This window comes from Ixodes scapularis, unplaced genomic scaffold (assembly GCF_016920785.2).
Source record: "Ixodes scapularis isolate PalLabHiFi unplaced genomic scaffold, ASM1692078v2 PGA_scaffold5__190_contigs__length_132052651, whole genome shotgun sequence".
Taxonomy (NCBI): domain Eukaryota; kingdom Metazoa; phylum Arthropoda; class Arachnida; order Ixodida; family Ixodidae; genus Ixodes; species Ixodes scapularis.
The window spans coordinates 33,868,356-33,893,845 of NW_024609880.1; the positions used below are offsets into that span (position 1 = coordinate 33,868,356).

Sequence of the window (25,490 nt, forward strand, 5' to 3'; positions counted from 1 at the left end):
AGCCTCTATATTTCAGTAGTTTTGGGGGGCGTATGCGAGTACGCGTCTTCGGTTAAGTTCGCCAGGCTAGTCTTTTTATCACATTACTTTCGCGAACGCGCACTGTTATATTAGTACGACTGTTGCCGTCAGGGAACGTAATGAATCCACCGGTATTTCTATGCAGAGCTAAACGCGAAGCCTGCTGCCAGGTTGGAATTTTTCTGAGCGTCACACGTTGGCGTTAAACTAAGATTACATTCAAAGGATTCGTATCATAAAATAATCAGCTAACAAAATGCGAGCTCCCTGTGGCATGTTGTACGCGCACAGAACCATAGCAACCGATTCGAATGCTCAGGTTGGTGGCGGAGATCGTCAAAGCAGCGCAGCATCCCCTCCGCTGCATGCGGGTCATTGGCAGGCTTATGTTTGATGTGTGCTTCTGAAGTTCCATCACGCTTTTCCTTTCGGTATTTACCGCGGCTCTCCTTGGTTTGTTGTTGGCCCTCGATGCTGCTTGCCTCGCGCGCCCGCAGTTATGCTCGGGGTGCCGCCCATCCCGTTGCTGGCGCATAAAATGATCGTCAACGCAAAGAGCTGTACCGTCGCCCCCACCTACCCCCCCCCCTCCCCCCACCTACCCCCGCCCCCCCCCCCCCCCCCCACACACACACAGCACACAATCACGCAAATAAAGAAACTCATTACAAAGAACTGTACCACTGTTCCGCCCTCCTTCCACTCGGAGAAAAAGTAAATAAAAAAATCACAATCAAAATGCGGCAAGAGGAAGACGGAGGAGCATCTTTTTTTTTCGTTATCATTTGACTTGATGTATCGTTTTTATGGTTGAGAATTTTTTGCGTGGCGGTTTTGCTGCTCCTCTTTGCATGTCGCGCGCTTATGGAATTCCTCGACTGTATATAGTGATGCCGCACTTTCTGGCGACGTGCCTCTAGTAGCTGGCGTTTTCCAGCCCGTTATCATTATAGATCCGATACACACTTTCTCGACTTGATTTTCGTGTAGACAACTATCATATCTACTTTTGAACAAAAAATAAAAAAAAAATAAAAAAATGGGTTTTTTGAGAAAATCAATTTCAAAAATGGTACTTTTTTGGTTTTCGCATAATAATAACGTAAACGTACCGGAAAGGATATCTCGTACAGCCGAGTCAATTTATAACACATATAAAGAGCGTGGTTTGGGCTCTCCGTGGACATAAAAAATATCGATGTAACCCAAGTAGATCGCCAGTAATTAATTGTAAAAGTTCGTCAACATTTGACCGAGGGGACGTTTTTGACATTCTTACAGAAAAAAAAGAAAAACGCTTAAAATTATTTTATGCTATTGGAGCCTTTCAAATGTGTCCACAGAGTGCTTGAAAAAAGATAATATAATGTGGACTCAAAATCCAAGGCGAGAGATCAAGCGAAACATCTTACCAACGACGGGTGTGAAAAACACTGCTTTTCGCCGCGGCCTCTTTAAAAATTCATAAGTCAAGAACAAAAATCCGACGAACTTGCGGTTTGTGGCGACTCCGGTTTTAGAAGCGGCGCCATAACATAAATTTTTTCATCGAAATTAAAAATTCGACCCTTTTTGCCTGCACGATTTGAGATGAAACCACCCATATATTTTTCACATACATACTCATCATAGACATTTTTTCAGCATCGTACGTTGGCTTTAAAGAGGGAACAATCGAAAATTCACCCGACCGGACATTGGGAGGCCCGGAGTTCAAATCCTGGCTCTACCGTTTATTTTGGCTTTCGGCGGTTTCGTAAAACATTGATTCATTGGGTCAAATACGATTCGTTTTTCTGCATATCTTCGAATATATATATATATATATATATATATATATATATATATATATATATATATATATATATATATACGGAGTTTCTAAGAACACACAAGACCTCAAATGTTATATTATATAACTTATATTATATAAATTATAATTCATAAACTGTAATGTTTTTTTTTGTCAAACCATATATGACTGTTTTCTTTTTAATAGGGTAACTGGTGAATAAAATGAGGGGTACGTGATTATATGCTAACGAAGTTGAAAGAAGCGTAGGCTTTTTTCGACAGGATCTTACCGAACGGCTTCGTCATTTTGATTTAAGTTTAGCCCAGCTAGATTTAACCGGTCCTTCTAGTGGAAGATCAAATCTGAACTTCGAGAACGCATTAATGAAAGTTCGCGATGTGTTCTTCTGGGACAATACGGTCGCTGTCATTCACGTCCAGTGTAGACGCAGTTCGTACCAAAGCGTTAGCGGCGCGCATGCGCAGCAGGGGTGTCTTCGACGCCGCGAACAGCCCTAGACGCGTCGATTGGACTGGTGCGACAAAAAGCCCGGCGTCGTCATCGCGAGACTCCAATCGGCACGGCCCGGAAACTTGGGGGGTGAAAATAGGCGATCTACGAAAACTCCGCGCTGTCTCACCTAGCTCCAGGGAAACCGCAGTGAGATTCATCCGAACCGTCGGGTATTGTACCACGCGCCGTTTATTGTCCCATTGCCGCGTCGGCAGCCCCGTAACTTATTACGTAATGGCTTCCAAAGCCGTGACGTAGCACATCCTCATGTCTTAATTATGGATGCGTGATGATGAATGAGCGGAACGTCACAGCGGCACCGATAACGTCCCACTCGGTTTTCTTCCATATTTTAGTTTTCTTCCTCGCTCGGGCGGATTATGTGGCTTCCCGTCTTTTTTTTTTTTTTTTTCCTTCTTATTCTTTTTTATACGTGTCGTGGGTTAGTTGGATCTCTCTGGGGGGTACTCCATTTCGTTCCGGGTTGGTTTTTACGATAATTTGTTTTTCACCTTTTTTTTCTTTCTTGGTTTTAATAACGATGCGTGTCGATGTCTCCGGCAGATCGTTTTTTCTTTTTTTCCCGTTCCCCGTGCGGGGGCGCCGCTATCGGCCGCTTCAGCTCCACGAGGGTTTTTCCCGGTGTGTAGAATACGTTCTCCAAGTTCATCCGTACGGCAGTAATTTTCAGCTGGGACAAATTGCGGTAATGAGTTCGCGACGAGATGGTTTGCGCGCAAAAGGCAAAGGAGCCCTTCCTTCCCTCCCTCTTCTTTTCCCTCCCTTTCTTCCTGCCCCCTCCCCCCTCCCTTTATTTTGTGTGGTTGTTCTGGTTTTCCCTTAATCATTTACAAAGACGAGACGAAATACGTTACCTAAAAGTCAAATAAATTATTTAAAAAAAAATTGCATCACATAACTGATGGAAAACGTGCGTAAGAAATTTTCTGCTGCGGAGGACTACATGCAGCGTCCTATAAGAAACTGGAAAACCATTTTTTATAGGATTTCATTATTTTTTGGTGTGTGTTCATGCGTGTTGGGGGAGTGGGAAAGAATTTTTTTTTCTTGGCTGCTAGGATAGGTGTGTCTGCATCAAATAATAACGCATATATCATGGTATTTATGCTCCTGTGGCGTATAAAAGTTCGAATGAGTTACCTGGTATTCCGTCCTAGCGGTACATATACGCGAGTATACATTTTTCTTAAATTTTCCTTTACGCGTGGTATTGTTTTTTTTTTTTTTTTAATTTTACGTATAAACGTGTATTATGGGGCTTAGAACACACGTAGCTACGATATGGGAGGTGTTTTAAAAACACTAAAGTGCGATTCTTTTTTACAGCCGAGAATAGAACGCTGTTTGTTGAATGCGCGGAGATACGCTTAGTCAATATATGAGTTGCATCGAAAAGCTATATGATTTTGGACAGCTACCGCGTTGATTTTGACGTACTGCTTACAAAAAGAATGAAGGAGCTCAGCGTTTGAAAGACGGTTAACGATCGTTCTAGATTCGCAAAAATCGGTGAAAAAAAAAAAAAACATAAATAAAATGTTGTCCGGGAGCACTGTTTCCTGAATAGTTCGAGTAGCGTACTGATCGAATATCGTAGCTATTCGAACCCGTCAGGTTTTCTCTAAGAAAACGCGGTCCGATTTACGAAGGCGGGATCTACTCGAAGGGCTGCGCTATTAGAGCTGTACTCGGTTTCACCTCACAATGGAGCACAGCGGATGCTACGAGCCACCCTAGCCAATCTAGCTATGTAAAGGTATGACGTGGCTGCCCGTCGCTGTGCCCCTTCCGACGCTCACGTGACACTTACCCGGCAGTGGATAGGCTTCGATGGCTCTTGGCGTCTTCTGCAGTACGTCCTTACGTGAAACAGACTGTAGGGTTGCGTGTTTTCGGTGTACTCTACCATTGAACCCCGAAATGTAACCCCGGACCAGGTTTTTTTTTTTTTTTTTCAATATCGGGGGAAAACCGGTTAACACCGAATTAAAATTTTTCTTAACTAAAAAAAAAAAAAAAAAACACCCCAAAATTCATTAAAAAAATCCTGCATTTTTTTTTTTTTTTTTTGCGTTTACACGAAACACGGCTCGTACTGAACTGTCGGCGAGGCCTCTTTCTTCGGGAACCACATCGAATTGAGAGTTTAGTAGATCGTTCTGTTAACTCCCACAGCGATACCTGATAGTCCCCCGTTGCGCATGCAGCGTATCGTAATCGGAGGTATGGAAACGGTCTACCAAAAATTCCCTATTGGGGAGTTTTAGTAGATTTCTCCGGTAACTACGATAACGATTTCCGATTACGATAGCATTCATGCGCGAGGCTGCCGGCTGCGTATCGGACATCATTATCGGAGTTATCGGAGAGATCTACTAAAAACTCCTTATTAAGGAGTTATATGGAACCGTTTTTGCACATCCGATACCGTACGATGGGCCCTCCGCTACGAACTGCGCATGCGCTACCACAGAAGACTCGCGCATGCGCAGTGCGGACCGGAGGGCCCACCGTACCGTATCGGATGTGCAAAATCGGTTCCCTAAAGCTCTCTAATGTCCCGTTTCCCTCTCATAACGGCACCTAGACGTTTTGCAAGTACTAGAGTGTAGCGCATCTGCTCTAAAAGTTGGGGAAGTTCCTATGCCGTGTTTCGTTTTATTCAGCATAAGCCCCGAGAAACGCCGATATTTATTTTTTCCGACACCGGAAATGGACCTAGAAACACATAGACTTTGGGGGGGAAATGCACCACCCAAAACGCTTACGAATATGAATAAAAAAAAAAAAAAAAAAGACGCCGAAAGCACAGAATCTTATTTATAGCTAACGCAATTTCCGCGAATGGTCTTCGATTATGCGTATCGTTGATATGACGTCGTGTAAACCTGTACCGTAATTTCCGGACTATATAGTCCGTGGACCACGCATGTCTAGAAGTTAAAATATTATGCGGTTCGGACTCTCCATAGGTGCGGAATATATAAGAAATAGTTTTTTTTAAAAGATTCGTTTTCATGAGGCGTTATGGATTTTGTGAATGACAGATGATGTTAGTGATGATTTCTGATGATACAAGCTTTTTGTTCGCTACTGAAGCAGACGTTTCTCAAGGCGTGCTTTCTATGATCATATTTTTGACGTGCTGACTATGCATCAGGTCTATGCACTGTGTGCGGACTAGGGTGCCTCAATGTCTTTCTGCTTAGGGTGATGCCATTCGCTGTATCACACGGTGCCGAGAGCAGGCGCTCGCACAGTGAAAATACGAAGAGATTGCCGAAAACAGACTGCCGCCATAGTACTGCCAGTGCCAAGAGCTCGTGCAGGAAGGCGCTCTTTCATGGGTTCCGGAACGAAAAAGAAACAAAAGCGCCGGAAACAAAGTGGTCAGATGTCATCGTAACCAAAACAGACAAAGGAGCCCTAGTGCGGACAATCTATTGAAAATTTCTTTTTCACTCCAAATTTGCTTTTTTTTTTTTCAGATTATACTCCGGGTGCGGAACCTTTCTTCAAGGGCGCCGCCATTTTGAATTGTCGTCACTTCCAGTATGGGCGAAAACATTGTTTTGCCGTCGCCACGCCAGCAGAAGACACTTAGAATATGAACGTAACCGTCACACATTATCGTTTTGTTTCCCCCTTATTTTTTTACTAGTTACAGGTTGAAACGTTTTAGTATTTCTTCGTCGCCCATACCGGATACGCCTATTAGGTGGCTGGAGACGAGAGTACGCAGAAAAGCTCTATAGACGGGATACTACAGTTCTATTTGTCGATAAAGAAGCATTTGCGTTCCCATAGAAAACCATCTCTTTCGCGACGATTCGCCAGGTCTTGCTTCTCTTTTGTCTCGGCGGTGCCCGAATAAGTTCCTATTTTCCCGTCATGCGACAGGAAAAAAAAAAGAAATAGAAAGAAAGAGAAAAAAAAAAAAAACACGACCGAATGACCACACTGTTTAGTTAGTCTTGACCAATGTCCCCGCATGTATACTAACGTGGCTAGTGAACCTGGTATGATGTTAAACAAGACGGAGGGTAGTCTCTATTGAGACACCGTCTGTCTTGCTTTTTTCTGTGTGTTCTCGATCTGCGAAGGTTCGTCTGAAGTTGACTAATCATTTTGTATCAAGAAGGCCGACCCGTCAACCAACATTACATGTCCAAATAACAGCAAAAAGAGCTCGCGAACGCCAACAGTGCTCAACAAAAAAATTTTTTTTTTCTTTCAGCATGCTTGCTTATCGTTGTTGGTAATGCTCAAGCGATCTTGAGGCTGCTAACGACCTATCTATGACATGTCGGGAACTGATGTTTGTTGTTTGTCCATCGGTGTGATTAGGCCACAACCGTCCTGACAAGCACCACCCGAGACTCGCACACGAACTGTGCCTACCGATCCCGTTCCGCTTCGCCTGTATACGATGCACCGCAGCGAATGCTACAAGCCGTCCGAACCAATCTAGCTCCGTGTCACCTGACTGCGCTCTTCCCACATCTTCCCGAAAGGCAGTTGACACTCACACGCCATTGGATTGGCTCGGTTTAGTCGTGGTGTTCGCTTGAGTCCATCGTAAGGTGAAAAGGAGGATACCTTTTGATTGACCTTCGCCCGCGGACTTTCGCTCGGTACTTCAGCTTTACCGACAACTTGTGTGGGCAGCGGCGACTCGCGTACTTGCTTTGCTGTCTTGCGGCGAGCGCGTAGTGGCAGTCCGTGACGTGTTTGTCTTCTTTCTTTTGACAGATGCCGGTGAGGGCGGAGGACGCTAGCGCGCGAGGCCGAGCGTCATCATGAGGCCAAGGTAAGGCGTTCGGAAGGGCTTGGCACGGCGCCCGGCTTTTGTTCCGCCGCGTTTCTTTCTGCGAAGCAAAATGGTGCCCCTCGTTCTGACTTTTAGAGGTGACAGCTCGATTCGCCGTCGGGACACTTTACCGTTCAAGGCAGTGCGGATGCAGATTTGTACGGTACGCGTTACGAGTAATTGAAGTACTCGTAATGAGTTACTTTTGGGAGTAATTTCGTTTTCATCTGATTACATTTATTAGAAAGTAATCGCAGCTGTAATCTGAGGACTTTTGGAAATACTAAAATTACTCGCAACCGTTTTTTTTTTTTTCTCCCGTTTTTGAAGGTACCCTTTGTTTGTACGAGTTTCTTACGAAGAAATCGTTGGGCCAAGTCCCCAACAGGAGAATGATTTACAAAAACTGGTAGATTAAGAAGTTAAGCTGCTCGTAAATCGGTGAATCTAATTCGATAATGGAAAGTACAAAAATACGCAATTTCAAAATGGCAGAAAACTCGGTCGTTTGGAACTAATCGGGGAAAGTAGCGGTTACTTTTTCAGGTAATGGCCAGTTACTTTTCGCCTCGAGTCATTGAGCAATCTAATTGAAAACTTTTTAAGCAAGAGAATTTCAATTGATTTTTTTTTTTTTCGAGTAACGCGTAAAAGACAAAAGTGTGAATGCTCGCGGCATTGAGCAATCTAATTAAACACTTTTTAAGCAAGAGTAATTGGAATTTCAATTGATTTTTTTTTCGAGTAACGCGTAGAAGACAGAAGTGTTAATGCTCGCGGATTAACTGCCAGAACCGCCAAAATAGTTGATTTGCACGTGAGCATGTATAGCGAGCAATTACGGAAATTAACGTATAGGGAGGGGTCTAGCAGGTGACAGGAACGGATCGGTCTCGGCTATGTATATTTCCTGCGTGGAAACGGTTGTCTTTGTTTTGCAAAAACGCCTTTGGCGCCGTCGTTACTTTAATGTTGGTGCGCACTTCCAATTACTCGTAAAACCATTGAGTGACATATATACCTCAGCATGTCGCCTTTCGAACCACCGTCCGCATATGCGGACGCAGGTGAACAAACCGTACTCGATCGAATGAATCAATGTTTTGACGAAACCGCCGAAAGCCAAAATGAACAGCGGATCCAGGACTTGAACTCTGGGCCTCCCATTGTCCGGTCGGGCGTGCTAACTACTTCACCACTCCACCTTGACTGCCTGCCATTTCTTATCCGTCTTCATAATGCACAAGAAACGAAACGTGTCCAATTCGAGGGGTTCTGGAAGCACACGCCGCCGCGTGGAACGCGGTATGACGCTTGCTGGCACGGTGTACGTGCTCGATGTTTTCCAGAAATCCTCTCCCTGCTTATCTCATCACGTACATATATTGCTTTTGTTTATGAGCGTTAGAGACACGGTATCATCATCATCATCCGCGAAAATCAAGAGCCACGTTTGAAAACGTTTAGCGGGCCCTTTTCGTCATCGTACGCGGTCTCCGAGGAGGAAATAATCGGCAGCCAATGAGATTGGGGCTTTAACCGATATGAACTCCGAAGAACCAATCACAGAGGAAGACGCGCAAACATAAGTAGCCAGGATACCGTTTTCTGAAGCTATCAGTGACCATGCGGAGCGCAAGTTCGCCTTCTGTTTTGCGTAGGGGTTGCGCTGACGTCAGAACGTCAATCTCTGATTGGCTCGGATTGGAAGGACGGTGGGTAGATAGATCTGAAGGCAGCTAGCATTGAGGTCTACGCGCTATTCTTCTCGTCTGAGCCAATCAGAGATCGGCGTTTTGACGTCGCCGCTATCCCTGCTCGAGAAGCGGACGAAACCGGCACTCCGTCAGGCGCTCTAGCGTCTCTTGGCCTGTTTTAAAAGTGCCTGCAACTTATTGCTCGTTTATTATATCTATTTCACAACATATCTGGATGATTTGGCAAGTGAAGGTCCTAGCCGGTGGCACTCAACAGCGCAGAAGACGCGTCATCGCTTTGAAACAGATAAAGGAAAATGAGAACACCGACGAAGCATTAAGGTAGAGAGGTGGGCTTGTTGGTACATCTCAGGTATTCTGAAAGAGTTATGGAACAAGGCCCGTAAAAAGAAGACATAGCGCACTGTATGCCTTCTTTCGTTCTTCTGTATACCCTGGGGCTTTCAGTAATGACGCATACTTTTCTTCTCTCGTTCCATCATCATTCGCAATTCGTCGGCAGATCTCAGACATCGGCCTTTTTGCTCCCTTGCGAATAATCGTCTGGCTCAGTGATCGTAAAGACCTAGAATGATCAGTCCACGTACCCTTTTATGAAACGCGCCTGAGAGAAAGAGATATGTATAGATATAGAGTTGGAGCTTCTCTTATAATGTTGCCTCCGCACAGCTGTGCGTATGAAGTCAGCTATCTCCTCGGGGCTGTCTTTCTTTGAGTCAGTCGGTTGCGTAAGATCTTTTTTTTTTCCTCCCGACGACTTCTTGCGTAAAGGAGATCCGTGGGACACCCGCGCTGCCTCTCAAAGAGGCCTTGGCAACTCATGAGGGCCATGCGGGTCTACGTGGGAGTGAATAGCAGACACAACAGCGTCCTCGAATAAGCCGTGTACGACATACCTGATGGATTGCTTTGTAGTTGAGGCTCAGTCCTGTGTGCGTGTCGTGAGAGGAAGACAAGGTGGTTAACGTCAGCTGCCGTGAACGGACATCTCGGGCTAGCAGCCCTTCGCTTTGTCGGGTGTTCTATCTTTGGGTGCGGCGGCAGTCGCTTTACGTAACCACTGTACTCCGGTGGTCATCCCTAAGCGGACAGTGCGGTGGAAGCTACGAGCCTCCTGGACAGGCTATACGTGTGTCTTTAACCACGTGATCATGCTCCCGGCCACTCACGTGCAGAGAGTGGGCTCAGGTTATGAAGGGGAGGCGGCTGATTGGTCCGGCGAACGCCTAGGTCCTTCCACACTGTCAGCAGGGGTGAACGGAGTAAGTTGTTTCCACCGTATTCATCAACTGGTTTCACTCCCGATGCGCGTTCATGTGGATGGCGAAACTATAAAGGTTCTTGCATTGTATCGTGACCCGAACGGTGCACAAGGAGGGACCATATTACTTGTATATATATAAGCGGAGCTCATATTAAGGTGAGTCTGTCTTTGACAGATTGAGGATGCCCTTGGAAGACCAACCGACATTTCGGTGTAATGGATGAAATCACACATCTCTAGCGCTCCGTGGGATGCCTTTCGCGCCTCTCTTTTTCGCAATGCATCCTGGTCGTATTTCCACAATCTGTGGGACGTAAGTTCGCTCGGACGAGGCGCGTTTCCAAATTTGGCAACACCGCTCTTCGCCGGTGAACAAAGGTGGGGGACAGTTCGGAGCGTTCAAGGAGAAGGAGAGTTTGCACTGACGCGACGCATTTTACAACCGCCGTTAGGCGGCGCAGCTAGATCGCGACGGTGTAACGTCGTGCCGCAATGTTACGACTGTGTGCCGTCATCGAGAAGGAGAAACGTTATGGATTTCTTTGTAATGTGCTTTGCTTCTGGGTTTTTTTTTTTTTTTTTTTTTGTCATTCTCTAACGCGGGAATGTTCGTAGGGAAGGCGCGTCTCTTTGCGGAACGGAGACTGTTTTTATTTGCAGCGTCAATCTCGGGTTCGTTTTTTCTTGTCTTTTTTTTTTTTTTTCTACCTAAAGCTGGCCAGGTTGGCTGCAAATGCTCCAGCTGTGGCCCGTTTTCCTCTCTCTCTTTCTTTTTACGAGATGGATGCTTTGTTTTGCCCGGCATTCTCGTGGCCGCTAAAGGAACGTGCCAACTTCTTGTGCCAGCCGCCTTCGACGGAAGAATTCTCAAACAAGCCTCCTCCCCTGGAATCCGGAAATCCAGAAACCGCCTGTCGCCGCGCGCCTTCTTCCTTTGGAAATCCGGAGATTCTTGCGTGTTTTTCTTGTGTGTGTTTTTACTTTTTGTTTTTTTGCGATTTACTAAGTTTCTTGTTTATTTTTCTTCAGTTCTCTAAAAGGAATTGTACGAGACCCTCACGGGTTCCAACAATAGTTTCTCAGAACGGGCTTCGTAGTATTCCCTTTCGTTCGGGATGTGATTTCGATTTAATACCCGGTTTCTCTTTTTTTTTTCTTTTTTGGTTTTTGTGCGCTTTACCTGAAGTAATAATAGCTACTCTTGTTATTAGTGTACTGCGGCGTCCCCTTTTTTACACTTCTTTTTCTGAAAATTTCAATGGGAAAATAGGGCGCATTTTTCGCCCGTTTTCGGTTTCTGGCGCCGTAGAGTTCCATGTATTCGAGAGCTCCGTCGGTCACCATTTTCCCACTGAAATTTTCAGAAAATCACTTTTAACTTTTGAAGAAAATATCTCGGTTCGTGCTGAAACTTTGGCATCTGGTGGTGACCTCTAGCGCTGCCTTTGGGCGGAGAATAAGAGTTCGGCAATGCCCAGTTTATGTTTGCCTAAAAAAAACTGTAAACGATGCGTCTCGAACGAATTCGTGATTTACAGCGCGCGTCCCTGGTTTTGAGAGTGTACGTCAGTGTTGCCCGACTGCGCTGGACTGTGAATTTTCTCGTCACTGGGCTGTGGAGCCTGCGTAAGGCGCAATTCCGGACGCAGCTAAATTGCCGCGTTTTATTTTTCGTTCTCTGCTGTATGGCGAATAGAATTTCTCGAGGTTTTTAAAGAAAGCATCGTTGTATTCTTAGAACAAAGACAAACAAATGAAAGCTATTTTGGTAAGTCCGCGCGCGACAGAATAGATGCAACTGGAATGTTTCGTTTTATGGTGATTTTCTTACGACATCATACGGCGTGTCGTTCTACAAAGGTCTTAACTGTCGAAAATATTTGACAACTCACGAGAGCCGAAATGGATGGGTATTCCCAACATGAAAATCAACGGGTCTCATCAATCGAACAACATATTGTACGTACCCCATAGTCCGGCGTTATCTGAACAGGATTTTTTTTTTTTTTTTTTGAGAAGGATCTCAAATAGCACCGCATATCCCATAGACAATGTCGACGAGTCATTTCACGATGATCGGACGGTACCCGGCTTGTTTTGAAGAAAGCTTCTTTTTCGCACAACACCGAAGCAAATGAACGCATACCCCGGTCCCTGTCAGCTATTTTTAGCGCAGACCGGGAACATGGCCGGGAAGAATTTTAGGAGATTATCACGACAGAAAAAAATCCTCGAAGGTCGTCGAACGGCCCGCGTGGCAAGCTGCTTGACGTTTGCTTTCTTCGTTTATTTCCTGCGAAGGCCGAGCAGACTACGAGCCCTGGTATTCTCCGGTTCTCCCATTGGAAGATAACAGAGAAAGGGTAAACATCCTTCACAGGCAAATAAAGTAAACACTTTCAAGAAAAGCTGGCGAACTCCGATTGTACAATGCGGGTGGGGAGTCGCGCTGATCGAGTTTCCACAGCTCAGGTGGGTGGGAGAACTTTCTGGCTGATAGGGGTCGCCCGAGTCGCAAAATGGCGGCGGCCAGAGAGCCATTTTTTTGCAAAGGTCCATAGTGCGTGCCGGAAATCGGCGTTCGAAAGTTTCGAATGTTCTTCTCACACATCATTCATATCCTCTCTCACTTCTACACCCTGCAGTTGGCTTCTCCAACCAATCCTGGTCGACTTTACATCGACCTGGTTTTCTTTTTGAGCATCTAAAACAACTCTTGGATAATCGATGACCGTGTGTGTTAACGCACGGCAGACTGGCACATGTGGAGAGAAAGCTCGCGCTGCAGAACCCAGGGATCCCGGGTTCAATCCACACCCCTGCCCGTTTCGATTTGCATGAGCATCGTACCGGCGTGCGGTCGTCTATCACTGCTGCGTGGTGCAAGCTAAAGACCCCAGGGTAGCGGTTCTACTGCACTGTCTAATTTCCTCATCTACAGCATGGCTACAAGTCTAACGTCGATGGGCTACAAGTCGCCCATCGATGTCAGAACGCCAAATTCACTCGCCTCGATTGAGTATTAGTCGAATATTGATTTCAGGCGGGAGTCCAGCGTTCCGTATCCTGTTCGGTCGACTAATGTGGCCTTTACGAAACTGCGAAACTCTCCCATGACGCACCCGATTCTTCACCATTGCAGCGCTGTTTTTCCAAGTTGGAGCTTGTAATACGCGCGCCATTTGGCAGGCGAGACTTCTCTGCGTTAGGTGTGCAATAGCGTAGGCGGTTCTTTTCTGCTGTTCGTGCTTCGAAAGAGCGACGCCTTCTTTGTTGCCCGGGATGCGACGGCGGCTTCTCTTTCGGCAGGTTTTGCGAGCCAGCCTCGTGAAAGTGCAGAAGAAAGCTACAATTTTGCCTGTCAAGCGCCACGGAAGGTTCTTTCGAAGCGTCGCACTTGTATATACCACTACCCTTTCTGTTTGCTTGGGAAGGCGCTGCCGAGCTAAGTTGAGTCGAGGAAGCATGGAAGTGGTGATTGTTTTCCTTGACACACGTCGTAGACAATCGCTCTGTTCTCTTCTGCCTGGGACGAATAGAAGGCAAGCACTTTGTTATTATTCTGTTGGGCTTGTTTACTGCAAACTTCACATTGCCTCTTGTCGCGACCTCCGCGTCTTGATGCCGCGGGATTTTGTTCCCGTACCGTGTCGGCGACGTTTTCTTTCAAGGGCTTTTCGGGAATGGAATACTATGTGGTTTAAATTATTCGCAAGAACGTTTTGTATGTGTATGTTATTGGACGAAACTATGGGGCTTCGCGGTTCTGAGGAGTGGCAGCAATGAGTAAAGCAATTTACTTTTCCTTCGTTACCGCAGAATGTTTCTATTTTTTTTTTCGGTCTATCCTGTAGTTTCTTTGATATGACTGATTGCGGCCATAACTTCCGAATTTTTTACAATAAATTGCAATAGCACCTACCTGTCACAATGGCAGCGAACGTTCCCATAGGAGAATTATCTTTTTAACTGGGTTGTTTAGCAAGTAATCACTAAACACTAGCTATTACGAGACTTTGTTACTTTAACGATTTACGTAAAGCCTAATATCGGTGATTTTTTCTTTAATGGGCGCTATCAGAAGACAACTCTAATGGGCGTTCTTTTTTTCTTTTTCTTTTTTTTGGGGGGGGGGGGGCGTGAGGAAGAGTGGTCATTTTTTTAGAGTCCAGGACTCTTATGGAAAATCGTTTACGCGCGAAGGAATAATCCAAACGACGGAATTTTCTAAGTAGTGTTTTCGAAAATTGCGTACGGGAAGCGAAACGGCGTTTCGTGTTGAAGTCAGGCCAAGGACATTTGCCGTTTGGGCCTTCATTGTCGAACAGGTTCTAGTTAACAAGGCTGATCTCCCTACGTCACTGAGCGGAGGCCAGTTGAACACAGGCGCTTCGTCTGCGTCGGGCTGGGACCAGGCTTGTATGGGGCTCATTGCAAGAAATCATATTACTTGGAGTCGATGACTTCTTGAAGTAATTTTGTAATAATTTCAATAATTTTAATAGTAGGTAATCGCTTGAGTAATTACTTTTGGAAGTACTCAAATTGCTCGTAAAAGTTTCCTACCGAGAAATACTGGAACTAGATCCCCGACACTTAAGGTGGTTCTCCAAAATTGCTGTATTAAGATAAATAAAATTATTAAAGATTAATTCCGTCTGAAAAGTTTTTTCGTTGTTATTTTGAAATTTTGAAGTAATAGAAGAAGTAACGATTTCTTTTTTTTTTAAGTAACGGCCAGTTACTTTTCCTTTTCTGAAGTGATCAAGTACTCTGAAAACTTTTTTCACCGAGGATAATTGTAATTGTAGTCAATTACTTTTTTTGAGTATCTTGTACAAGACTGTTAGCTAGGAGGCGTTGCATTGTCGCGCTTATATAATTTTGAAGTGCAATTTTAGCGACAGATTGGAAAAGAAACACGCACGAACGAGATAGGTAAGACTCAGAAACGTGTTCGATAAACCATTTCTATTGGCGAAGTACGGGAAGGCTATCAGGTTAGTACTCCCTTCCCAGATGATTCTACAAATTTCCACGAGAAATGATACAAACCTCCACATTTTGTGCGGCAAAAATGACGTTGAAACCTGGTTGTGCGAAGGAGACGAGAAGCTAAGGCAGTAAGGGAAACTAAATGAAATGAAATGAAATGTGTATGTTTTTTTTTTAAAACACTCTTTTGACTATGAAACTCTTGAACATGTGTGAGTGCATTGTCGGATTCGTATAATATTACCTGTGAAGAGTGGGTAAGTTATCTGTTCTCTGTAAATAAAAATATATTAGGTCTCACGTAAACATTACAGTGTTAACTATGCAAGTTATATAAACCAGGTGAAGGTAGAGAAGGAAATGACATGTGTATGGTTTTTCTTTTATCTTGACTTGATAAAAGCTTAGGATATATAAGTGTATTTTGAAATTATCTGTATCTAACCGATGTCTCTGGCAAAATGTTATTCAAATGCCGTGTAGGCCTATGTTTTTTTTATTATTAAATATTATTGTTATTCATTTATTTGTGAATAGTGTTTACTCCTGAATTGAGCTCTCTTAAGTATGGGGTAATCGTTCACATAAAATATACGAGTTCTAATAAATTTTCAAAAGAATGCAAAATGAACCAAAACAATATCGCCCAACAGGCAATAAATGTATAATTAAAAAAGCAATACAAAACAACACAAAAATCTATACTTGAAACACTTTACCGTCTGATACTACAAAAAGAAGTCCGCACATAAAGTATGTGACTAAATAAAGAAATATTTAAGGATTTAACGTATAGAAAAAGAGTCAGCGGTGTTGCAACATTCGCGTGGAATCACTGGACGAGTGGTAAGAATGAGAGTGGTGCAAACATTTTGCTTGTCTTTGTGTTTCGGTACTTAAACTCATATTCCCCCCTCCCTCCCCACACACACACGCACACGCACACTCACACACACAAACAAAATCCTCAAGTTTTATGTGAAAATTGTTGAGCTCCTTTATCGCTCTCGAAATCGTACCACTGGTTAACCACAGAATTTGTGAAGTTGTTTTGGTGGCGCCTCAATTTTGCGGCGAAGCCCAATCCTTAACCCAACTCCTCCCTTCTGTCGCAACTTTAGCCTGTTGTCGATCGTGCCAGCCTCCGAACTGCATTTGTGCTCGCTCCTCGAGGGCTTGCGCCACTCGTCTGCCACAGTCGGTGGGGCGACGCGTCCTACTAGTCCTCAAAGCACGGTTCTCAGGGGCGAACTAGGACAACCGCAGGCGCTCAAACTCGCTTCCACTGTGTCGCCGTCACCATTGACGGAACTTCGAAGCGATGGCGACACTCCGAGAAAATATCAGAACGGCCTTTATTTCTTTGTAGTTTATCCGTCAATCGCTCCTCGGAGAGCGGGCGTGAAAGCTTTCGCTGGCGGGGTTTTTATTGCAAAAAAAAAAAAAAATAAGAACGAAGATCTAAAAAAGAAAACACGTGGCATTTGTGAAGCTTTTAAGTTCGATCCGTACGCCTTTCACCCGAAATTTGACAGTGCGGTGGGAGCTGTACTCACACGCCGGTCCATCAAACCGCTCTCCTATCGTCACCTGATCCCGGTCTTCACGCGTGGGTATGAGCGGGAGCGCGTGATCACGTGGTGAAAGAGCGCCATACGACTGGTCCAACGAGTACGTAGCTTCCACCGCGCTGTCAGCTCAGGGGTGAACGGAGTTTAGCGTGCGAATTGAAGTTTGCCTCGTCCCCGAAGGCTGCCTTTTGCCTCCTTATACGCTCTTTAACCTTACGATGGAACTCGTCGGACCCTACGAGCCGTCAAAGCCAATCCAAATACTTTACGTGCGTGACGCGACTTTGGGGAGGGCACAGCGACGCGCGGGAAGCGTTGTCACGTGGCGCGTGAAGAGCCTTGGGATTGGCTCGGATGGCTCGTAGCCGTCCGTTGCGGTCCATCGTATACGTGAAACGGAGGGTATACGCGAAGGAGACATTGTGGCTCGTGCGTAGAGGACGCCGCCCCGGTCGCTCTTTGAAGCCAGTCGTCGGTTCGTATGCAGAGTTGCATCGATTTCGGGCGGCGGAGACATCGGCGGGCAGACGCGCTGCCCCATCGAGTTTCCGTCCGCCGGGATCATCGACCAGCGTGGTGGTGCGTGGCGGTGACCTCCACACGTCCGCGAATAACTTGGCCTTTTGACTTTCCGTTGCCAAAGTGGGGAGATCGGAATGAAGTATTATTTTTGAGGTGGAGTTTGGGGAACATTCGCTGTCTTTGAAAGAAAGTGGATTTTACTAATCTCATATCCTTTAGTGGCCCAAAAATATAAAGCGTAGAAAGCCTAAAGCCTTCTTTTCGGTACGGAACGTTTTTCGTACGCCCTTTCTTTCGAAAGCTCTGCACCTTTTCACTGTGATGCATCCGCGGTGCCAAATCACGTCAGCCGAACCCAGCTCACGCATTGGACACGAGGTTTGCGTCACTCGGACATACGTCAACAATCAATCCGTCGACGAATATTTGAATTGGCGTTCGTGGCCAATGACTGTCGTGACGGAACTTATCGTCACTTGAGAAGGACAAGTTCCATCGTGTGCTTAGAGAGCACGGCGGAAGCTTGGAGTCGTCGCTTCCGGTGAAATACCACGTCACGACCACGTGATTTCTCCTTTCGCTTTTGAGTTGAAGATGAAAGCTGAGGAAGGACGAAATGGAAAAAAATAATTTTATGGTTCCATGAATCGTGTGCCGAGAAAATTGGGACGTTTATGTCTCGAGATACCATTCTAGTACACTGTAGTACAATAGCGGATTGCTGGGCTAGTTGTTTCACCGACACAATGAAGGAAAGTGCGAAAAATGCCGGAAAGAGTCGGAGAAACGCGTAACCCACACGGGTCAGCACCTGTCCTCCGTGTGTGTTGCTCTGACTTTGTGCAGTGTTTTTCGCGCTTTCTTTCTGTGTGTCTCTAGGTTTGACGTCGCTAGAGGTTTCCGGCTGCCTGAAATGGTGCGACTCTCTTCGAACGGATTCTTTATATACGGGGTGTTTCACGGACCGCTAGCGAAATTGAATCACCGAAAAGTACGCATCGCACAGAAAATGAATTTTATGTCATAGTCGTCTGTAACAATGGGCCTGTTTAGGAAAATAAATAACGTCCGGTAAAATTGGGATCTGATTTAGCATTGAGTGATTAAAGCTTGAACGAGTAAATGTAAAGGCATAATTTCATTTAAAAAAAAAAAAGAAGCTTTCTGGTTATAAAAGAGAATCTTCGAATCAGCACACTGTAGAAATATACAAAGCAGGCACATCTTACGGCGTTCTAAAAAAAAAAAGAATTCTAAATCCGCGCCAGCGTTCCTACTGCTCGTTTTGCTCTCGGTTTTCTGTAGTGAAACGGAGAGTGCTGCTGTAAGTTGTAACCGAGGAAGTTAGAAGGAAGAAGAGAGAGAAGACCCGTGTCCGCTTAAATGATTCCGCTAAGAGGATCACATAGCCCTGAGTCGGCCGGATGCTTCCTGCGAAGGAAAGGCTCTTTCAGAGAGGCTTTATAAGCTTGTTGTCGGGATAGGCTCGCTGTAATCCCTTAAACGCGAGCCAGCCGCTGTCGGGTTTCGAGCCTGACATTGCGTTCTGATATCCCTTGTTGCCTGAATCCTGCACCACAGCGCCGCTGTCCAGTTACACTTCAAGCCCCCTCATAATATTCATGCTTCGCGTTTCTTTCAAAGACCGACAACCAATGTTACGCGAACGAGCCCAGAGCGAGTGCTCCGCCTTCAGCGGTGTGCAGGGGCCGCTCATTTCACTACCGCGCCGCCATTTGGTTTCAAAGCCTCATTGGCACATTTGATACCACTTGTAAAACAAACACGAAGACATCGAGGGGCATTAGTTAGAGTACACCAGCGCCCGGCTTTAGGGTCCTGGCGCTGTAGTGGCGCTGCTATCGGGCATGGTGCACGGACAGACGTTTCCCTTCACGTGATTCTGGTTTCGTGTTGCTCTATGTCGGTCTCGAATATATTTTTTTTCGAGCACGATTTTAAGGCCGTTATGACAGCTGTGCTTTTGGTGTCTGTGATCCTGTCATATAGGCTATGAACGGAACTGCGCTCCTCCTGTCTTGAGGCGATGGGTTGATTGGGAGGGATTGGTGACGTGCGCTACCAGCAGCGTCGCTGTGGTTCGCCTACCGCGATTGGCCCCACAGCTCATTATGAGCACGTCTTCAGTCAACTTTGACAGTGTTGGCTTTATAACGCTATGCTCCACCGTGCTGCTTACTCACACTGTCGAGCTTGTCATTTGCTCGTAATGATCGTGGTTCTGACGTCAGGGGTCGGAATCCCAAGGGCGCGCCGCCGAATTACACCCGTAGTCGCTGACGTCGTTTTCGTCACTTAGCCTGTATGACGTAGCAGTAAGTATACGACCCCGCGCCGGTACGGTAATATTTTACCCGCAAGCTCAAATAGCCGCCAGGCTTTTTAAATCAAACGCAAAAATCTGTTCTTTAACCTATCGCGCTACGACTTTGTGCAGCGTTTGCTCACAGATGGTGCATTTGTTTCTAGAAAGTTTGCAACGATCAATATTGTCTGAGAAAAAAGTAAAAAAAAATAAATAAAAAGAGCCACCGATCTTTAAACAATAGGGCGCCCTATGGGTTGAAGACCGGTGGCTTCGCTGCGTTTTCATAGAAGTTAAGCTTTTGTTATTTTTTTATTTTTTTACTTTTTGTGCAGGTAAGTTCGAGCTTTGCAAATGTTCTAGAAAAAATGTACCGCCCGTGGGCGGTGCATTTTTCTAGACACTGCACAAACTCATAACGCGATAGCTTAAAGGGCTTCCATGAAACGATTTTCCTACTTCTTTCTCCTTAGCTTTAATCCTCAACTCCAATGGGAATTATGAAATCACGTCGTCGTGACATTCATCGGCACCGGTGCGATGACTCCTAGCTTCCACCGTGCTTTTTATGCACACCATAGAACTTGTCATTCGCCAGTGACAATAAGTTCCGTCAGGGCACTCATTGGTTACGAACGCGAATCCAAAAATTCGTTCACGGATTGATTGTTGACGAGCGCATACGTCCGGGTGACGCAGTTCTCGTGCCCAATGCGTGAGCTGGGCTCGGCTGACGTCAGGTTGGCACCGCTGACGCGCCTTGGGAACCGCAGATGTATATACGCTTTCAGGCAACTGTGCATGGGCGCCGCCATAACCGACCTTCAGTTTTTGTTCCCTCTTATTCCGTTCGCTCCACTTCGTCATTACCACAGCAGGAGAGGTTATTGCCATTTTAAATGTTACTGTGTCCTTCTCCCCAACATAGGCCCTTGTGGAAACTCGTCAACGCCCGCTTCAGGGGCTCGGCATCTCGGTAAGACAAGAGAAGGTTGGCTATGGCTGCTGAATCTGGCGCGAGAGCTTTCGAAGGAAAGAAGGTACAAAACAGGTCCACTATATTTTCAAATGTTCGTACCGAAAAGCTGGCTTTTGACTTTCTACCCTCTTTCTTTTTACCAACTAAACGATATGCGATTAGTAAAGTCCCAATTTAAAATCATTCATCCCAGCCCGAAATTCGTTTCATGGCCCCTTTAAGAAACCGATTTTTGCTGTCAATTTAAAGAGCCTGGCCGCTATTTCAGACACCTGGTAGATAGGTGCAGGTAGGGGTGGAGTTAAATCGAACCCAGGAATGATTTTCGAGTTATGCAGCAGGAGCTTTTGCTCCACGTACTTCCAACTGCAATGAGCAAGGAAAAAAAAAAAAAAAACCGTTCTCAGAAAACAAAGGGTTTCCGAAACTGCACACAGGGCCGTGGAATATCAAGTTCCGCTTTGTGTGCTTCCGTTTGACGGAGAGCATCTAGGGTGCATTGCGGTCGGTTGACTCGCGGCGGCTGACGGATGGTCCCTCTCGGCGCGGCGGCTCGTCTCGGGAGGGATCTTTTTTGGCGGGACCGGGTTAACCTGCGTCGAATCAACCTGTCACGGGGAACAAAGCGAGCGGCGGGTGACGCGGGGAACAAAGACAAGCCGTCGTCGACGGGAACGCCGACAACAAGGCGGGGGACGCGCGGGCCAAACACGGGTCGCCGCACGGCTCGGGCCCTGCTCCGTTTATTATTGGCTGACATCGCAGAAAAAGGGAGCTTCCGGCAGAACTTGGTCAGCCGTCGACGGCGTGACCGCGCTCCGCGTTACCGAGTGCGCGGAGGGCGCGGCCACATGATCAAGGTAGTTACGATTGTTTTACAATTTTAACTATAATAAAGGAGTGCTGCAAACTTTTTTTTTTGCATTGTTTAGTAAACGAGGCTTAAAATTATTGCCCGATAATCGTATCCCGCACAAAACGTGTTAGTTTATTTTTCTCTATGCAGTAGCAGTCGCAGAGAAAAATGAGCCGCGTTCACCCCTTCAACTCGCAGCCAAAAGAAGCGGGCACGGCGGTCTGGCGTCGATTAAATGCCACCGATGCGTATCATATGCACGCTCTGGGCTTGTCAATGCGCAGGGCACATGCTAAGTTCCAAATATTGTTAGGATTCTGCTGTTCTTCGCGCTGGGTTTAGCGTTAGAACACCGAACGTCAGACCCTGCGCGGAGGACAGACGGCGCTCATCTTCGCTCTGTTCGGAGGCAAACATCTGGGCCGGCTTTCTACAGAGACAGCGTCTCAGCTCAGACTCTGTTTCTGCCATGCCAGGACCCAAACTGAGCGAGACTCAAACCGCTTCTCAAGACGCTCGCCCGTCACTGCCTTCGCAGCGCTCTCTTTCACCTAGCCTCAGCTGAAACGCTGTTCTAGCAAGCCGGCCCAGGTAGAGACAAGGGCAGCTAGCGTCTAGCCTCTATCCTTTCAATGAGGAAGGACAGCTAGCGTCTACCCTATATCCTTTCAATGAGAGCTCGGCGCACGCTGCACGCCCTCCCCCTATAAAATATTTTCTGACTCTTTATCGAAAACGTGTTGACTTCTTCACGTTGATTACTTTCTGCTGACTTTGACTTCCTGTTGACATTGTAAACAGAAAGTTTGTTGATTTTGTGTCGGAACTTTTCTGACGATTTTCTTCTGACTGAGTCAAAAGAAAAGCTGTTGACTTTCTATTAACTTTACGTATACTTTTTCCTGCTGACTTCCTGGTGACTGTGTAGTCAAAAAGACTGCAGACGTTCTGTTTACTACGTGTTGAAAATGTTCAGTTGACTCTCTCTAGCTAGTGTCAATAGAAAAGTTACAGATTTTCTGTTGACTTTTTAATTGAACACAGCACACTTCGACTAGATGTCAAAAGTCACTTTCTCAAGAGTCTCTGTCAAGGTGAGAACGGTAGAAAACAGCTTCAATTGTCCCGCCTTTAGCTCGAGCCTACTACCCTTGACATCGCTTCGGTGTTCGTGCATCTCGAGCGCGCGCGTGCAGTCAAAGCACGACCGAAGGCACGGGGCGCGTGCTGAAAGCCAGTGAGAATGCCAGGGCTGGATGCCTGGCCGTTCTCACTTTGTAAATGACTATGGTGACTTTAATGGGCATATTAAACAAATCAACTATTAAAGAAAAGCAAAATAACTATTTTGAAGTGCAGATATTGCCTTGACTCGCTTCGGCCTGAGTGGTGTTGTGCAGAGAAGCGATGACATTTCTTCTAGGAGTTGTTTTTGTGGATGTTGTTTTAGCGACTGGCGCCGAATCAATATTAGTTGTACCAATGCTTCTTAGTAAGAGATACCGTCCACGAACTTCGAAACATAGTTTTCTCTTTGACAGACTCCCGAGAAGGAGATCGGATACTTTGAACCTTCATACGCGCTGAGCTGGTCACCGACGAAATGATTACCTTCAATATGTGGGCTTTATAGGGCTCTGGAGCAGTTAACGGGACTGTGATTCAGTGTTCAGTGCTTCATGGTATTTGTGTTTGTGTTGGTTGCCAATGTGTAATTTTGGGATTATAGTTCCTTCAAATACCCCTGGGACACTATTTCCCAGAGCTGGCAGTAATGTAATTACTGTAATGAAATTACAGTAATTTAATTACTTGTTCCAGTAATTAGTAATGTAATTCATTACTTTTTGTAGCAGGTAATTTAGTAATGTAATGAATTACTCCAGCGACGGTAATTGTAATTAAATTACCTAATTACTTTTTCGCACCAGGCATATTTTTCGTGTCCACAATACACAAGAGCGCTTTTCTTTTTATTTTACTTTTTCTTTTTCCTCTACACCTTTCCAAAAAACGCTCTTTGGCCGCCGCCATGTTGCTGATGCTAATGCGGCTGGTGCGACTCTCGCGCCCGCTATCAGCTAGACATTTTCTGCCACTCTCTTGAACTGTGAAAACCCGCTCAGCGCGATTCTCTACCTATGTTTTGCGGTTTTGCATTCGACGTTTTCTGGCCCCTCTTGAAAGTTTGTACTTAATTTTCTGATACAAGCTGCGTACCCTTTTCTGTGTTATCTTCCACTGTGAAAAATGGGGCTGGTGAGTGCCTGGCATTCGAGCTTTTCTGCTTGACATTCTAGGGAAACGAAGGAGGGGAAGTAGGTCCAACTAAGGCCCCTGGTGGAACGGCCCTCGACGCGATTTTGCGAACAATGAGAATTGTTCTCCCCCCTCCCAGAGATAATCCGCGTAGGGTCCACAATCATCTCCAAAAATAATTCTCCGGGTTGGGGTGGGAAACGAATCAGTCGCGCGCGTTCCTCTGTCCATCGGTAAACATGTTATTTGTGAGCCTGAAAAATGCATGCCTTTCGGCTATTTTCTGTTGTAAATTATTTTCGACAGCTAAACGCTTTGTCGTTTGTCACGCGGCTAATCGAACGGCGCCGTCAAAACTTACCGTAAAAACAAGAAAAAACAACAACTAACATTCCAGTCGCATTCGTTCTGTCGCGCGTGTACCCAACAAAAATAGTTTACTGCTTTTTTTTTCAAATGTGGTACAATGCTTCCCAATGTCCTCGGGAAAATACATGCACCATGAAACACAAAATGCAGTAGGAAAACACGAGAACTTAGCCGCCAGCAGTGTTTGAAACTGCGCCTACACAGGCTGCGCCTGTGTAGGCGCAGCTTGTAAAAGTATACAAAAGTAATGCGAAAGTAATGTCGTTACTTTTAAAAGTAATTTGTAATTGTAATGAATTACTTTCTGGCTGTGGTAATTTGTAATGTAATTTAATTACATTTCAGCAATTTTCAGCAAAGTAATTAGTAATGTAATTTAATTACAAAATATGAGTAATTTGGCCAGCTCTGCTATTTCCTAACAAAATTGAAAAGCTTAAATAGAAACATAATAAAAATTGCGTGTTTTTTAACCATATTTTGCTGTAGCCAGTTTGAAGCAGAAAGGAAAGTCGTAGTAATCTTTAAAAAAAAAATTGATTGAATGGATAGCTTGTTGTTAAGATTTTTTTTTCATTTTAAACGGCTGTAACTTTTAATAAAAAAAAACTAGCTTTTCATTTGAAAATCTACAGAAAAAGCATCTTGGAGGCGACAAAACGTCTGTTGACTTTTTTTTTTAAATTAAAAAGTGGGCCAATATTTTGAAAGAAGGTCAACAGAAAAGCTAAAGAAAGTTAGATGAAAAGCTATTCACATTTTATATCCTCTGATGATTTTTTTCAACAGCCTTTCAACAGAAAAGCACCTTAGTTTTTGTATGGGTCATCGCTTTTATTCGCTCGCTCTCTGTCCATATATTGCCGGTTTCAAACACCTTGGTATTTTTCTCGCTGCTCGTTCAAGTTTCGCCTGGCTGTCAGACAGCTGGGCGTGCGCGGAGGATGGAAGTGCCGCCCCATGGCACGGCGAGATGACGCATGACGGAGGGATCTCCGGCGGCTGTGGGGGAGGCACGGCTGATTGGGCCCCCGGAAGAAATAAAGCCCCGGATTGCGGAGCACCGAACTATAGGGGGAAGCCGGGAAAGGAAGCCCGCAACGCCAGACCCGGCGTAGAAGAAAGGCGGGGGAGGTAGCCGCCCGGGGCAATGAGAACAAATCGATGCCGAGATGTATGCTTCCGGGTATTACCTTCCGCCGGCCATCGATCGCAGGTTTGCGGATCTCGAGCGCCGACGGCACACGCCGAACGACCGCCGCCTTTGGGGAAAGCCACGGGAAATTGAATGAGCGGTAAAAAAGGGAAGAAAATAAGCGAACGCGCGGCGTCGGTGAGGAGCGGGTACGCGGGGAACCGCGGATGTGTAACCCTGATCTCGGTGTGTTTATTTCGTGTCATGACCAAGGTGTATAACGTGTCGCGTAGTGAAAGGGGCATATTTATGAGCGCGGAATGCGTGAGAAGGTGA

General features: G+C 45.7%; 1 protein-coding gene across 1 annotated transcript in view; it reads left to right on the top strand.

Moving 5' to 3' along the window:
- LOC8037764 (leucine-rich repeat-containing protein 4B) overlaps positions 1–25,490 on the top strand; it is a 305,952-nt gene that overhangs the window by 184,694 nt on the left and 95,768 nt on the right. The window contains exon 2 of the mRNA XM_042294355.1: positions 7,103–7,160. The gene's annotated coding sequence lies outside the window, so the exon portion shown is untranslated. The remainder of the gene's footprint in view (positions 1–7,102; positions 7,161–25,490) is intronic.